Here is a 15,079-nt window from a genome sequence, read left to right on the forward strand (position 1 = left end):
CTGCTTACATGTTCTATCTACACTTCTGTTAAAATGTAATAATCACTTATTCTTCTGTTGTTTGAATACTTTACCTTAGTTTTGGATGATACCACAAATGTGGGTATCAATCCGATACCAAGTAGTTACAGGATCATACATTGGTCATAATTTAAGTTCTCATGTGTCCAGGGACATATTTCCTGACATTCAGTGTTATAACTTCACCTTTATCGTTTGTTTTTAAGCCAAAATGTCCGTTCTCCCTTTTCTGTCTACACACTGTGTCTGCTTGTAAGTACTCCGTGATTTTGCGCTGCCGAACATGCTCCTCGTAAACCAGCAATGACACGGCGAGTATCGCGGTACTATACTAATACCGGTATACCGTACAACCCTACCTCTGATGGCGTACAATATTTGCCAATTTGACTGCAAGGTTGATCGTCGAATCAGACTTCTCCAAATTGAATCATCGAATACTCGACTATTCTAAGACTCATCAATTAAATACTACTTCATAATAAGACACATAGGGTCAAATAAAGTTGCGAGTACCAGCATTTTGATAAAGAAGTTGAGAAACACCATTGAATTCAATGGTGAAATCGTAAATGAGAATAAATTTTTGGGAGTAATAATTGATAGTAAACTATCATGGAAACCTCATGTCAGACACATTACCGGTAAAACAAAAATCTCCAAAAGCCTCTCAATTATAAACAAAGCAAAACTATACCTCAATGAAAATGCGCTCCGTACTCTATACTGCACCTTGGTACTGCCATACCTTACATACTGTTTTGAAGTATGGGGGAATACTTACCACAACACAATTCATCCTCTTGATCATATTACAGAAAAGAGCAGTGCGGATCATTCACAACGTTGGTTATTTACAACATACTCATAATATGTCTATGCAATCGAAGTTGCTCAAATTTGACGACCTTGTCAAATATAATACATTAATAATCTTATATAAAGCATTTAACAAATGATTGCCGTCTAATCTACAACGTTTTTTTTACAAGACGAGTGCAGGCTCATAACTTGAGAGGCTTTGGATATTTCTTATTGCCGAGAGCTCAAACCACTCGTGAACGTTTTTGTGTGTTTGTATGCGGAGTAAAACTCTGGAACAAACTGGACTTACAACACAAGCAATGCCAAACTATTAATCGATTTAAACTATTATACAAACATGGGGTCTGGTTCAAATATAGAGATGAGGGTCTTTAATTTGATCTGCTGCTGTAGTCTGTCTCAAAGTGTTAACATGTGCTCAATGTTTCCTTACCATTATTGTTATGTTGTCTATTACCATTGTTGGTGTATTCATTATTCCTACATTGTTGATACAAATTATTGTTACAGTGTAATAATTATTGTTACCTGTGGTAATACAACATCTGTATTATAATCCTTGAACAAAGTAAGAGTGAAACTCATGTGAATATTAAAGTGACTATTATGTTAGATCCACTATGGACTGGACTCTCACACTATTATGTTAGATCCACTATGGACTGGACTCTCACTATTATGTTAGATCCATTATGGACTGGACTCTCACTAGTATGCTAGATCCACTATGGACTGGACTCTCACTATTATGTTAGATCCACTATGGACTAGACTCTCACTATTATGTTAGATCCACTATGGACTGGACTCTCACTATTATGTTAGATCCACTATGGACTGGACTCTCACTATTATGTTAGATCCACTGTGGACTGGACTCTCACTATTATGTTAGATCCACTATGGACTGGACTCTCACACTATTATGTTAGATCCACTATGGACTGGACTCTCACACTATTATGTTAGATCCACTATGGACTGGACTCTCACTATTATGTTAGATCCACTATGGATTGGACTCTCACAATTATGTTAGATCCACTATGGACTGGACTCTCACTATTATGTTAGATCCACTATGGATTGGACTCTCACAATTATGTTAGATCCACTATGGACTGGACTCTCACAATTATGTTAGATCCACTATGGACTGGACTCTCACAATATTATGTTAGATCCACTATGGACTGGACTCACACTATTATGTTAGATCCACTATGGACTGAACTCTCACACTATTATGTTAGATCCACTATGGACTGGACTCTCACACTATTATGTTAGATCCACTATGGACTGGACTCTCACTATTATGTTAGATCCACTATGGACTGGACTCACACTATTATGTTAGATCCACTATGGACTGGACTCTCACGCTATTATGTTAGATCCACTATGGACTAATCACTGAATGGAGAACTGGGGGTGGGATTAAATAAATGATCTTCTTCCCGCTCCCTTTCAGGCAAAACTGGACAATCATGCATTACATACTATACATTACCTTTTGCACTATATTAATTTATATTATTATGTGTTGTCAACTTTGCACTTTTTTATGTCATTGCCTGAAATAAATAAATAAATCAATGAAAAAAAATGAAGAGAGAACTCTATTATTATGGATTTCACATTGTTTTCTGCATGCAAAATTATACTTATTACCTCCCCCAGGAGGTTATGTAATCGTTGTCGTCTGTTAGTCAGCGACATTAAAAAAAATGATGGGCAGATTTTCATGAAACTTTCAAGAAATGTCCGAAATGGAACAACTGATTAGATTTTGGGCCTGATGGAGATCATTTCAACTACCGGTACAATACCTCACATTTACGCCTCCTGCCTCCACCCACAGAGACAAAGGAGAGGTGGATGACTGACAAGAGTGTTCACTCCGTTTCTTTTGTTCCGCTCAAAATGAATTTTAATTACATTTCCTAGAAATGTCAGAAATTAGATATTGAGCAAGTGGTTCGATTTTGGGGGTCCACCAGATCACTGTCTGGACTCTCACAATATTATGTCAGACCCACTCGACACCCATTGCATTCGGTCTCCCCTAGAGGGGGGGGTTACCCACATATGCGGTCCTCTCCAAGGTTTCTCATAGTCATTCACATCGACGTCCCACTGGGGTGAGTTTTTCCTTGCCCTTATGTGGGCTCTGTACCGAGGATGTCGTTGTGGCTTGTGCAGCCCTTTGAGACACTTGTGATTTAGGGCGATATAAATAAACGATTGATTGATTGATTGATTGACTGTCTGGATTCAGGACTTTTGTATGAGTGTTTGCTGGTTCTCTAGAACAGTGTTTTTCAACCACTAGTGTGCCGTGAGATACAGTCTGGTGTGCCGTGGGAGATTATCTAAATTCACCGATTTGGGGTAAAAAATATTTTTTGCAAACCAGTAATTATAGTCTGTAAATGATGTGTTGTTGTTGAGTGTCGGTGCTGTCTCGAGCTCGGCAGAGTAACCGTGTAATACTCTTCCATATCAGTAGGTGGCAGCAGGTAGCTAATTGCTTTGTAGAAGTCGAAACAGCAGGAGGCAGCGTGCAGGTAAAAAGGTGTCTAATGCTTAAACCAAAAATAAACAATAGGCGAGTGCCCCTAAGACAGGGGTCGGCAACCCGCGGCTCCGGAGCCGCATGCGGCTCTTTGATCACTCTGATGCGGCTCAGCAGCTTACTTGCTGAACCCCCCAATTTTCCCGTGAGACTTTCGGATTTCAGTGCCTCTCGCAGAAAACTCCCGGGATTAATATTCACCGATTTTCACCCTTACAGCTATAATAAGGGCGTGCCATGATGGTACAATATTTGGAGCTCTCTACAATCTATTAACAGCGTGCCAGCCCAGCACTAGTTATACAATATACATCTTCTGCTTGCACACGTACGTGACAGCAAGGCATACTTTGTCAACAGCCACACAGGTTACACTGACGGTGGTCATATAAAACAACTTTAACACTCTTACTAATAATGCGCCACACTTTGAACCAAAACCAAACAAGAATGACAAACACATTTCGGGAGAACATCTGCACCTTAACACAACATAAACACAACAGAACAAACACCCAGAATGCCATGCAGCCCTGACTCTTCGGGCTACATTATACACCCCTGCTACCACCAAACTCCGCCCCCACCCCAACCCTGCTCCCTCACACATCAAACCCCCCCCCTCCCCTCCCTCTGTGCGTCGGTTGAGGTGGGCGGGGTTTGGTAGCGGGGGTGTATAATGTATCCCGTAAGAGTTAGGGCTGCATGGGATTCTGGGTATTTGTCCTGTTGTGTTTATGTTGTGTTACTGTGCAGATGTTCTCCCGAAATTTGTTTGTCATTCTTGTTTGGTGTGGGTTCACAGTGTGGCGCATTATTAGTAAGAGTGTTATAGTTTTTTTTATACCGCCACCGTCAGTCTAACCTGTGTGGTTGTTGAGCAAGTATGCCTTGCTGTCACTTACGTGAGCAAGCGGAAGCCCCATACAAAGTGTGGCTGATCAGGCACGCTGGTTGTAGTGGGTGCTACATGCTGTACCATCAATGCACGCATGACGCTGTCAAGGGCCATTCATTTTAAACCCCGCGTGCCGCACCAGCTTTCAAATTCCACATAAAGGTGTGGGCAGCGTGTCTGAGACCCCTGGTTTATACGTAGCACAAAGCAATTAAAAACTTTGCATGCAGTGTTATTTCATTTAAAATTTCAAAAAAATTGTGCGGCTCCCATTGTTTTCTATAATTTGCAAAACTGGTCAAAATGGCTCTTTGACTGGTAAAGGTTGCCGACCCCTGCCCTAAGAAAAGGCATTGACGCTCAGGGAAGGCTATGCAGAACGAAACTAAAACTGAACTGGCTACAAAGTAAACAAAAACAGAATGCTGGATGACAGCAAAGACTTAATGTGGAACAAAGATGGCATCCACAATGTAACATCCGAACATGACATGACAATCGACAAAATCCCCACGAAGAAGGATAAAAACAAAGTAGATGCGGGAAATATCGCTCAAAGGAAGACCTGAAACTGCTCCAGGAAAATACCAAAAAAAGAGAAAAAGCCACCAAAATAGGAGCGCAAGACAAGAACTAAAACACTACACACAGGAAAACAGCAAAAAAAACTCCAAATAAGTCACGGCGTGATGTGACAGGTGGTGACAGTACACCTACTTTGAGAGAAGAGCTATATTGATGCATGCTTGGTTATGGTTTAAATTAATATCCAACAATTGCGACAACGACTTTTTACTGTTTCGTTTTTTTTAATGATTTCTGATGGTGGTGTGCCTCCGGATTTTGTCAACACAAAAAATGTGCCTTGGCTCAAAAAAGGTTGAAAATCACTGCTCTAGAAAATGGGTTTTGTGTTATGGGAACATTGTATTAATTGTTTTGTACTATTCAGTTTTTGTCTGATCCTTTGGAACAGATTATGAAGACCGAGGTACTTCCAATTTAGTATTTGCCCTCTTGTGGCGCTAATACAAAAAAAACGTACATAAGGATGTTGCCTACAGCCACAACCGTTAATGCCAATATTTTAGAGACACTTTTGTAGACCACTATAGGAGACTCTGCGGTTAATTAAATAGAAGCGAAACTAATAATAAGATACCGCAAACAACCTGAGGTGCGTCGTCAGCTTAGTTATTTTACAGCTTCATTAAACAGAGCAGTAAAAAGAAAAAAAAAAAAGGATATTCAGGATTTGATTTTAATTATTTTACATGTGCTCTTTTCACATGGTATTTATTTTAGCAGCCGTAACCATGGAAACAATGCGTTGATCCTATCTTGTGTTTGTTCATGTTTGATTAGCGGAGCGACCCCCGCAGCCCGTTTTACGCGACCACTGAGTCTTCATATTTTTTATTAGGAACTTTATTGCAGACGCACAGGTCCACATCAATATATAAAAAGACATAATATGTATTATGTTGTTATGAAGCGTCGCGTGAATTCGTGCTGCTAATTAAGCGCCGTCCTCCTCGGGAGATGAGCGAGACCACTTTACCGTCCTGATGAGCTCACGTTGACTCCCATCACGACCGCCATCCGAGGAGATGGTCTGGTCACCGTGGCAACTGCACGCACGTATAAAAAGGCCAAAGTGAGGCTTGGAATGGTCTGTTGACGGCAGGAAATACTAAGAAAAGTGCATTGAATGAGGAAGCGTGCTACTGTAGTAATCCTCTCTCTGAATGTCCTGAACTCCTGTTGCCAAAAGTATTTGACCACCCATCCAAATGAGCAGAATCAGGTGTCCTAATCACTTGGCCCGGCCACAGGTGTATAAAATCAAGCACTTAGGCAAACATTTGTGAAAGAATGGGCCGCTCTCAGTAATTTCCAGCGAGGAACTGTCATAGGACGCCACCTGTGCAACAAATCCAGTCGTGAAATTTCCTCGCTTCTAAATATTCCAAAGTCAACTGTCTGCTTTATTATAGGAAAATGGAAGAGTTTGGGAACAACAGCAACTCAGCCACGAAGTGGTAAACCGACAGAGATGCATAGTGCAAAGAGGTCGCCGACTTTCTGCAGTCAGTTGCCACAGAGCTCCAAACTTCATGTGACCTTCCAATTAGCCCACGTACAGTACGCAGAGAGCTTCATGGATTGGGTTTCCATGGCCACGCAGCTGTATCCAAGCCATACATCACCAAGTCCAATGCAAAGCGTCGGATGCAGTGGTGTAAAGCACGTCGCCACTGGACTCTAGAGCAGTGGAGACGCCTTCTCTGGAGTGATGAATCACGCTTTTCCATCTGGCAATCTCATGGACGAGTCTGGGTTTGGAGGTTGCCAGGAGAACGGTAGATTTCGGACTGCATTGTGCAGAGTGTGACATTTGGTGGAGGAGGAATTATGGTGTGGGGTTGTTTTTCAGGAGTTGGGCTTGGCCCCTTAGTTCCAGTGAAAATAACTTTGAATGCTCCAGGACACCAAAACATTATGGACAATCCCATGCTCCCAACCTTGTGGGAACAGTTTGGAGCAGGACCCTTCCTCTTCCAACATGACTGTGCACCAGTGCACAAAGCAAGGTCCATAAAGACATGGATGACAGAGTCTGGTGTGGATGAACTTGACTGGCCCGCACAGAGTCCTGACCTGAACCTGATAGAACACCTTTGGGATGAATTAGACCGGAGACTGTGAGCCAGGCCTTCTCGACCAACATCAGTGTGTGACCTCACCAATGCGCTTTTGGAAGAATGGTTGAAAATCCCTATAAACACACTCCGCAACCTTGTGGACAGCCTTCCCAGAAGCGTAAAAAGCTGTAATAGCTGCAAAAGGTGGACTGACATCATATTGAACCCTATGGGTTATGAATGGGATGGCACTTCAAGTTCATATGTGAGTCAAGGCAATACTTTTGGCAATATAGTGTATCTACCACCTGTCCTATGCAGACAGGTAGTACCAACTTTGGTGTTGTTATCTTGACTATTGCAGCGTAATTTGGTCCTCTGCACTAAGTGTGAGTTACAAAAATGAGACAAATTAACCAAAACAGAGCAGCTGGACTTGCTCTTGGTTGTGGTTGTAGTTATAGAGTTAGTGTTGACCAAATGCACGAGAGCCTTAAATGGGCGAAATATATCAACAGGTTTTCAAAAAACCTATTGTTCTTCATAGGAAATGTTATTTTTACCCATTGTCCTATAGATATTGCTAGTCACATGGGTTATAGTTCTGACATTCATAGGTACGGCACCAGAACCTCATCTCAAGGATTACTCGAAATTGCCACGCCCAAGAACCAACACCATGAAAGTCATTGTACTGTATAGGGCTATTACTTTGTGGAATACTCTTCCTTTGCATATAAGAAATACCCCTAGTAAGATAGGATTTAAAAGACTTCTAAAGATTTATCTGCGTTGAGATGCTGTTTTCATTCATTGTTTTTGCCTTTGCTTGGTTCTAACTGGAGAAGTCCGATAATGTCTTTTTTGCCGATATCCGATATTCCGATATTGTCCAACTCTTAAAGGGGAACATTATCACAATTTCAGAAGGGTTAAAACCATTAAAAATCAGTTCCCAGTGGCTTATTTTATTTTTCAAAGTTTTTTTCAAAATTCTACCCATCACGCAATATCCCTAGAAAAAGCTTCAAAGTGCCTGATTTTAACCATCGTTATATACATCCGTCCATTTTCCTGTGACGTCACACAGTGATGCCGATACAAACAAACATGGCGGATAGAACAGCAAGGTATAGCGACATTAGCTCGGATTCAGACTCGGATTCAGACTCGGATTTCAGCGGCTTAAGCGATTCAACAGATTACGCATGTATTGAAACGGATGGTTGTAGTGTGGAGGCAGGTAGCAAAAACGAAATTGAAGAAGAAACTGAAGCTATTGAGCCATATCGGTTTGAACCGTATGCAAGCGAAACGACACGACAGCCAGCGACACGGGAGAAAGCGAGGACGAATTCGGCGATCACCTTCTAACCAACGATTGGTATGTGTTTGTTTGGCATTAAAGGAAACTAACAACTATGAACTAGGTTTACAGCATATGAAATACATTTGGCAACAACATGCACTTTGAGAGTGCAGACAGCCCAGTTTTCATCAATTAATATATTCTGTAGACATACCCTCATCCGCTCTCTTTTCCTGGGGGTCTGGCGGCAGATTTCTTTGACTTTATCGTTGGAAATGCATCTGCTTTGAGTGTCGCAGGATATCCACACATTCTTGCCATCTCTGTCGTAGCATAGCTTTCGTCAGTAAAGTGTGCGGAACAAACGTCCAATTTCTTGCCACTTTCGCATCTTTGGGCCACTGGTGCAACTTGAATCCGTCCCTGTTCGTGTTGTTACACCCTCCGACAACACACCAACGAGGCATGATGTCTCCAAGGTACGGAAAACAGTCGAAAAAACGGAAAATAACAGAGCTGATTTGACTCGGTGTTTGTAATGTGTTTGAGAAAATGGCGGATTGCTTCCCGATGTGACGTCACGTTGTCACGTCATCGCTCCAAAAGAGCGAATAATAGAAAGGCGTTTAATTCGCCAAAATTCACCCATTTAGAGTTCGGAAATCGGTTAAAAAAAAAAAAGGTCTTTTTTCTGCAACATCAAGGTATATATTGACGCTTACATAGGTCTGGTGATAATGTTCCCCTTTAATTGCCGATTCCAATATCAACCGATACCGATAAATACAGTCGTGGAATTAACACATTATTATGCCTAATTTTGTTGTGATGCTCCGCTGGATGCATTAAACAATGTAACTTTACCATGAATTGATTAACGTGGACCCAGACGGTTGAGGTGGGCGGGGTTTGCTGGTAGCGGGGGTGTATATTGTAGCGTCCCGGAAGAGTTAGTGCTGCAAGGGGTTCTGGGAATTTGTTCTGTTGTGTCTATGGTGTGTTACGGTGCGGATGTTCTCCCGAAATGTGTTTGTCATTCTTGTTTGGTGTGGGTTCACAGTGTGGCGCATATTTGTAACAGTATTAAAGTTGTTTATACGGCCACCCTCAGTGTGACCTGCATTCACTCATGTGTGTGTTAAAGCCGCATATATTATGTAAATGGGCCGGCACGCTGTTTGTATGGAGGAAAAGCGGACGTGACGACAGGTTGTAGAGGACGCTAAAGGCACGCCCCCAATAATGTTGTCCGGGTGGAAATCGGGAGAATGGTTGCCCCGGGAGATTTTCGGGAGAGGCACTGAAATGCGGGAGTCTCCCGGGAAAATCGGGAGGTTGAAACCGATACCGATAATTTCCGATATTACATTTTAAAGTATTTATCGGCCGATAATATCGGCAGGCCGATATTATCGGACATCTCTGGTTCTAACTGTATATTTTATTGTTGTGTATCTATACAGGTATTGCATTATGATAATATATGTATTGTTATTGTATTATGATTGTATCTTGAGTATGTTACTGAAACGTATATTTTAATGAGGACCCTAGGAAGACTAGCCTGCCGCTGATACGTCGGCTAACGGGGATCCTAAATAAACATTTAAAAATGGGTACAACTTCTACTATTTTGAGTAGTTTGAGTTACCAAATCAAACCCCGTATGACTTGTTGCAAATGGCACTTTCGAGGCATTATGTGGTGAGCACCCGGAGGACTTGACCCTCTGCGGACCCGGAGGAAATAAAAGACACGTTTTAAAGCGGAACAGCGCTCTTGTAACACACACACACACACACACACACACACACACACACACACACACACACACACACACACACACACACACACACACACACACACTGTTGCCTCCTCTGTGCTCGAGCTCCATCTTCACTGACCTGGAATAACACGACCCGATGGCACCGTGCAAAGGAATCCATCATTGATCCTAAACTGAGTTGCGCCCGAAGAAATTGCTTGAGGAATCATAATAACAACAACACGCATTCACAGCACAACCATTTTTCAAACGTCCTCTCGCCTCCGGCCTTGTCTTATCAGCCCCCCCCCACCCCCCACCCCCCACCCCCCGCCGGATGACAATTCCCGGCGATCTTCTTCTGCCCGCTTGGACATTAAAAGACGCAATCTAAAGAGCCGCCTTGTTCGCATGCGTTTGAAGCGGCTCAATTTAAGGTGAAATTTTTACATTATGCCGCTTCGAAACGCGGCCGGTTGCAGAAACGACGCTACCGACTGAGCGAGGCTGCGTCATTCCCCTTTAAAGGATCAAATGGAAGCCAGATTTGAGAACCTTTTAGCGCCCGTGGACACTGTATGTAATGTGCCTGCAGGTTTGAATTGTAAATGCAATTTAGCGGCACATCATACAGAACTCCCTGCAGGCTAGTCAATGTAAATCTGAAATAAATGTAAATGTAATCTGATTACTGAAACTGTCTTTAAATTGCGTTAGGTAATAATTGACTTAGCCCAGTCGTTCTGAAATAGTGCGGTGTGACCCCAGGGAACATGCTTTATCAGTATCATGCAGTATCATGGTTCAAACCAAAATGTGCTCATTGAATCCTGACGTCCTCATTTTTGTTCATTAAAAAAAAAAAAGGGCACAAATTGTTTTGAAGTGTCTTTATATTGTCCTGTTGCTGATCAATTTGAATTGATAATTATTTTATTCAATTACATTTTTCTGTATCAAATGGCTCAAATTAGTCGACATTTTCTTAGTTAAAAATATGATTTATTAATTTATTTTCAGGCAAGCCTATGCATTTAAATCTTTTCTGTTACAAACTAAAAAACAATGTTAATAAAGTTATTCTTTGTCATAAGTGAATCTGTATTTATTTGGCCTTTTTTCTTTTCTTTGATGTTAATAAGGATATAATGTTATGCAGAGGTGTACTTTTAACAATTTTATAGACAAATAATACTATTTATTAGGGCTGCGAATCTTTGGGTGTCCCACGATTCGATTCAATATCGATTCTTGGGGTCACGATTCGATTCAAAATCGATTTTTTTCGATTCAACGCGATTCTCGATTCAAAAACGATTTTTTTCCCAATTCAAAACAATTCTCTATTCATTCAATACATAGGATTTCAGCAGGATCTACCCCAGTCTGCTGACATGCAAGCAGAGGAGTAGATTTTTGTAAAAAGCTTTTATAATTGTAAAGGACAATGTTTTATCAACTGATTGCAATAATGTACATTTGTTTTTACTATTAAATGAACCAAAAATATGACTTATGTTATCTTTGTGAAAATATTGGACACAGTGTGTTGTCAAGCTTATGAGATGCGATACAAGTGTAAGCCACTGTGACACTATTGTTCATTTTTATTTTTATTATAAACGTCTAATGATAATGTCAATGAGGGATTTTTAATCACTGCTATGTTGAAATTGTAACTAATATTGATACTGTTGTTGATAATATTCATTTTTGTTCCACTACTTTTGGTTTGTTCTGTGTCGTGTTTGTGTCTCCTCTCAATTGCTCTGTTTATTGCAGTTCTGAGTGTTGCTGGGTCGGGTTTGGTTTTGGAATTGGATTGCATTGTTATGGTATTGCTGTGTATTGTTTTGTTCGATTGATTAATTAAAAAAAATTAAAAAAATAAATAGATTTTTAAAAAATAAGAATCGATTCTGAATCGCACAACGTGAGAATCGCGATTCGAATTCGAATCTATTTTTCCCCACACCCGTAATTCGTACGTAGACACATGATTCGCACACAGAGGCATATTTGGCGTGATGTAAACCGAAAAGGCCGCAAATAAAAGCGCTCGCAAACGCATTTACATGTGGTGTACATGCCCACCTATTCACGGTGGGGGGGGGAGGGGGAGAAGCAGGCTTCTCTACACATCTTAAAATAAAGCCTGAAAGTCAGATGCAAATGTGGGAGCGGTAAGTTCCCGTTGCCAACCGTAGCACTACATGCTTCCATCTGTTGAAAAGCTCTATGGAGATGATGATTTCATTTTCCAGCATGATCTGGCACCTGCCCACAGTGCTAAAACCACCAGTAACTGATGTACTGACCATGGCATTACTGTCCTCGATTGGCCTACCAACTCCCCTGACCTGAACCCCATAGAGAATTTGTGGGGTATTGAAGAAGCTGAAAGACACCAGACCCAATAATGCAAATGAGCTAAAGGCCGCTATTGAAGCATCCTGGGCATCCGTAACACCTCAGCAATGCCACAGGCTGATTGCCTCCATGCCACGCCGCATTGATGCAGCAATCCGTGCAATAGGATTCCCAACCAAGTGCATTAATTGACATTTTCAAATGTTTGATTTTGTTTTGCTGTTATAAATCTTTTTTTTTTTACTTGGTCTGAGGAAATATTTCAATTTTTTAAGATACGATTTTTGAGTTTTCTCAAGCTGTATGCCATAATCAGCAATATTAAAATAATAAAAGGCTTGCAATATTTCAGTTGATGTGTAATGAATCCAGAATGTATGACATTTTTGTTTTTTTAATTGCATTAAAGAAAATAAAGGACTTTATCACAATATTCTATTTTTCTGAGACAGTCCTGTATGTGATATATATGACATCTATTATGTTGGGCAGAGTTTAAGTGTGTATGTAAAAAGTGGATAAAATGCACAATATTGCTTATTGAACTATGCCGAAGACAAACACAGCTTTAGCCTTAAAGCTGCAGACACACAACACAAAAATATATTAATGGAAGGTGCAGTAAACAGGCTGCAGTGAATGCTTCCATCCTGTAGAGAGGAACCAAAAGCAAAAACCCTTTAGTTCTTGGATTTCTCTGCTGGACTTTGATCGGCTCTCCTCAAACAATCGCAAGCCGAGCCATGGGGGCTTAGGGGCCATGAGGAAAGTGGCCGCCCTTCACCTTTTACACTTGGCCACACCACTTCCACCAACCTCTGGTACGCCCGTCAGGCCCCATCATTTATGGATGACCTTTTTTTTTTTTTTATAAACAAGACCCAATATGTCTTCCGCCGCTTGCGCCACTGATGCTTTGGTGGAAGTAAAATTGCACTCGGAGTATTGCCGTGTCTCCCTGGGGTAGGTCCAGCGGGCACAAGGGGATAGCTAGATGGATGTTGATGGATGAAAACTTGTCATTTACCACTCTACTTCTCCTGTACAGTATACGGTCAAGAGACGCCTTTCAATTAGTAAAAGGGGAACTGCAGTTTTCTTTTTTTTTTTTTTTTTGCCCATCGTTCACAATATTTATGAGACACAAGAAGACAAAAGTTTTATTTTTTGTTGATATTTTTTGCATTTTAACATGTAAAAATTGGCTCATTCTAGGTGGCTAGCAATGCAGCTATTGGGAGGAATCCATTCTACCACAAAATCACTTTAAAAATGCATCCAAAAGCCGCCAACAATACTTTATTTACGTTCCTTAACCTGTTTAATAATCAAGCTGTAGCAACGTTGTTATTGTAAGTAGAGATGTCCGATAATGGCTTTTTTGCCGATATCCGAAATTCCAATATTGTCCAACTCTTAATTATCGATTCCGATATCAACCGATACGGATATATACAGTCGTGGAATTAACACATTATTATGCCTAATTTTGTTGTGATTCCCTGCTGGATGCATTAAACAATGTAACAAGGTTTTCCAAAATAAATCAACTCAAGTTATGGAAAAAAATGCCAACACGCCTCAAAACAGCAGCTTGGAATTTGGGACATGCTCTCGCTGAGAGAGCATGAGGAGGTTGAGGTGGGTGGCGTTGATGTGGGCGGGGCTAGGGGGTAGCTGGGGGTGTATATTGTAGCGTCCCGGAAGAGTTAGTGCTGCAAGGGTTTCTGGGTATTTGTTCTGTTGTGTTTATGTTCTGTTACGGTGCGGATGTTCTCCCGAAATGTGTTTGTCATTCTTGTTTGGTGTGGGTTCACAGTGTGGCGCATATTTGTAACAGCGCTAAAGTTGTTTATACGGCCACCCTCAGTGTGACCTGTATGGCTATTGACCAAGTATGTTGGCATTCACTTGTGTGTGTGAAAAGCCGTAGATGTTTTGTGATTGGGCCGGCACGCAAAGGCAGTGCCGTTAAGGTTTAGTGGCGCTCTGTACTTCTCCCTACGTCCGTGTACCACTCCGTACAGCGGCGTTTTAAAAAGTCATACATTTTTCTTTTTGAAACCGATACCGATAATTTTGAAACCGATACCGATAATTTCCGATTTTAAAGCATTTATCGGCCGATAATATAGGCAGTCCGATATTATCGGACATCCCTACTTTTTAACTTTAGTCCAAAAAATACGGTACAGCTAATAAAGAATAATTCCGTTAATTACTTTTTTGGGAAAGTAACGAGCAACTGTATTTATTTACTTTTTCCAAGTAATTTTTCTATTTCTGGTCGCGATTTACTAGCGAAGCCTCATTTTTTTGTGTGCGTTTATATATGGCAGGCCACCTTATTTGCGATTGCTCATTTTCATAAGACGTTTTCTACAGTTTCCTTAGAACGGTTTTGAGAAAAAGCCTTTTCTTGTTCACAAAGAGATCCAAAGTGGAGACATCAACAAATAAGTGTCAAGCCGGTGATCAGAATTCACCGCAGTCGCCGTCTTTTTTTTTTTTTTTCCTGCCCGTGGTATTTGCCGTGCTTTGATGAGCTCTTCTTAGAGCTCCAGGAAACGCACAAGTCGATAAAAACACACACCCTGCAAAAGCTCACCCGTGCACAAATAAGTGCAGTTGTATTTCTTATGCTATCCAGCAAATATGTCTGCAGGAG

At 41.1% G+C, this 15,079-nt stretch overlaps 1 protein-coding gene across 1 annotated transcript in view; it reads left to right on the forward strand.

Moving 5' to 3' along the window:
- rnd2 (Rho family GTPase 2) overlaps positions 1-15,079 on the forward strand; it is a 105,539-nt gene that overhangs the window by 37,246 nt on the left and 53,214 nt on the right. The gene's annotated exons all lie outside the window — the stretch shown is intronic.

Source organism: Nerophis lumbriciformis, linkage group LG24, assembly GCF_033978685.3.
Source record: "Nerophis lumbriciformis linkage group LG24, RoL_Nlum_v2.1, whole genome shotgun sequence".
Taxonomy (NCBI): domain Eukaryota; kingdom Metazoa; phylum Chordata; class Actinopteri; order Syngnathiformes; family Syngnathidae; genus Nerophis; species Nerophis lumbriciformis.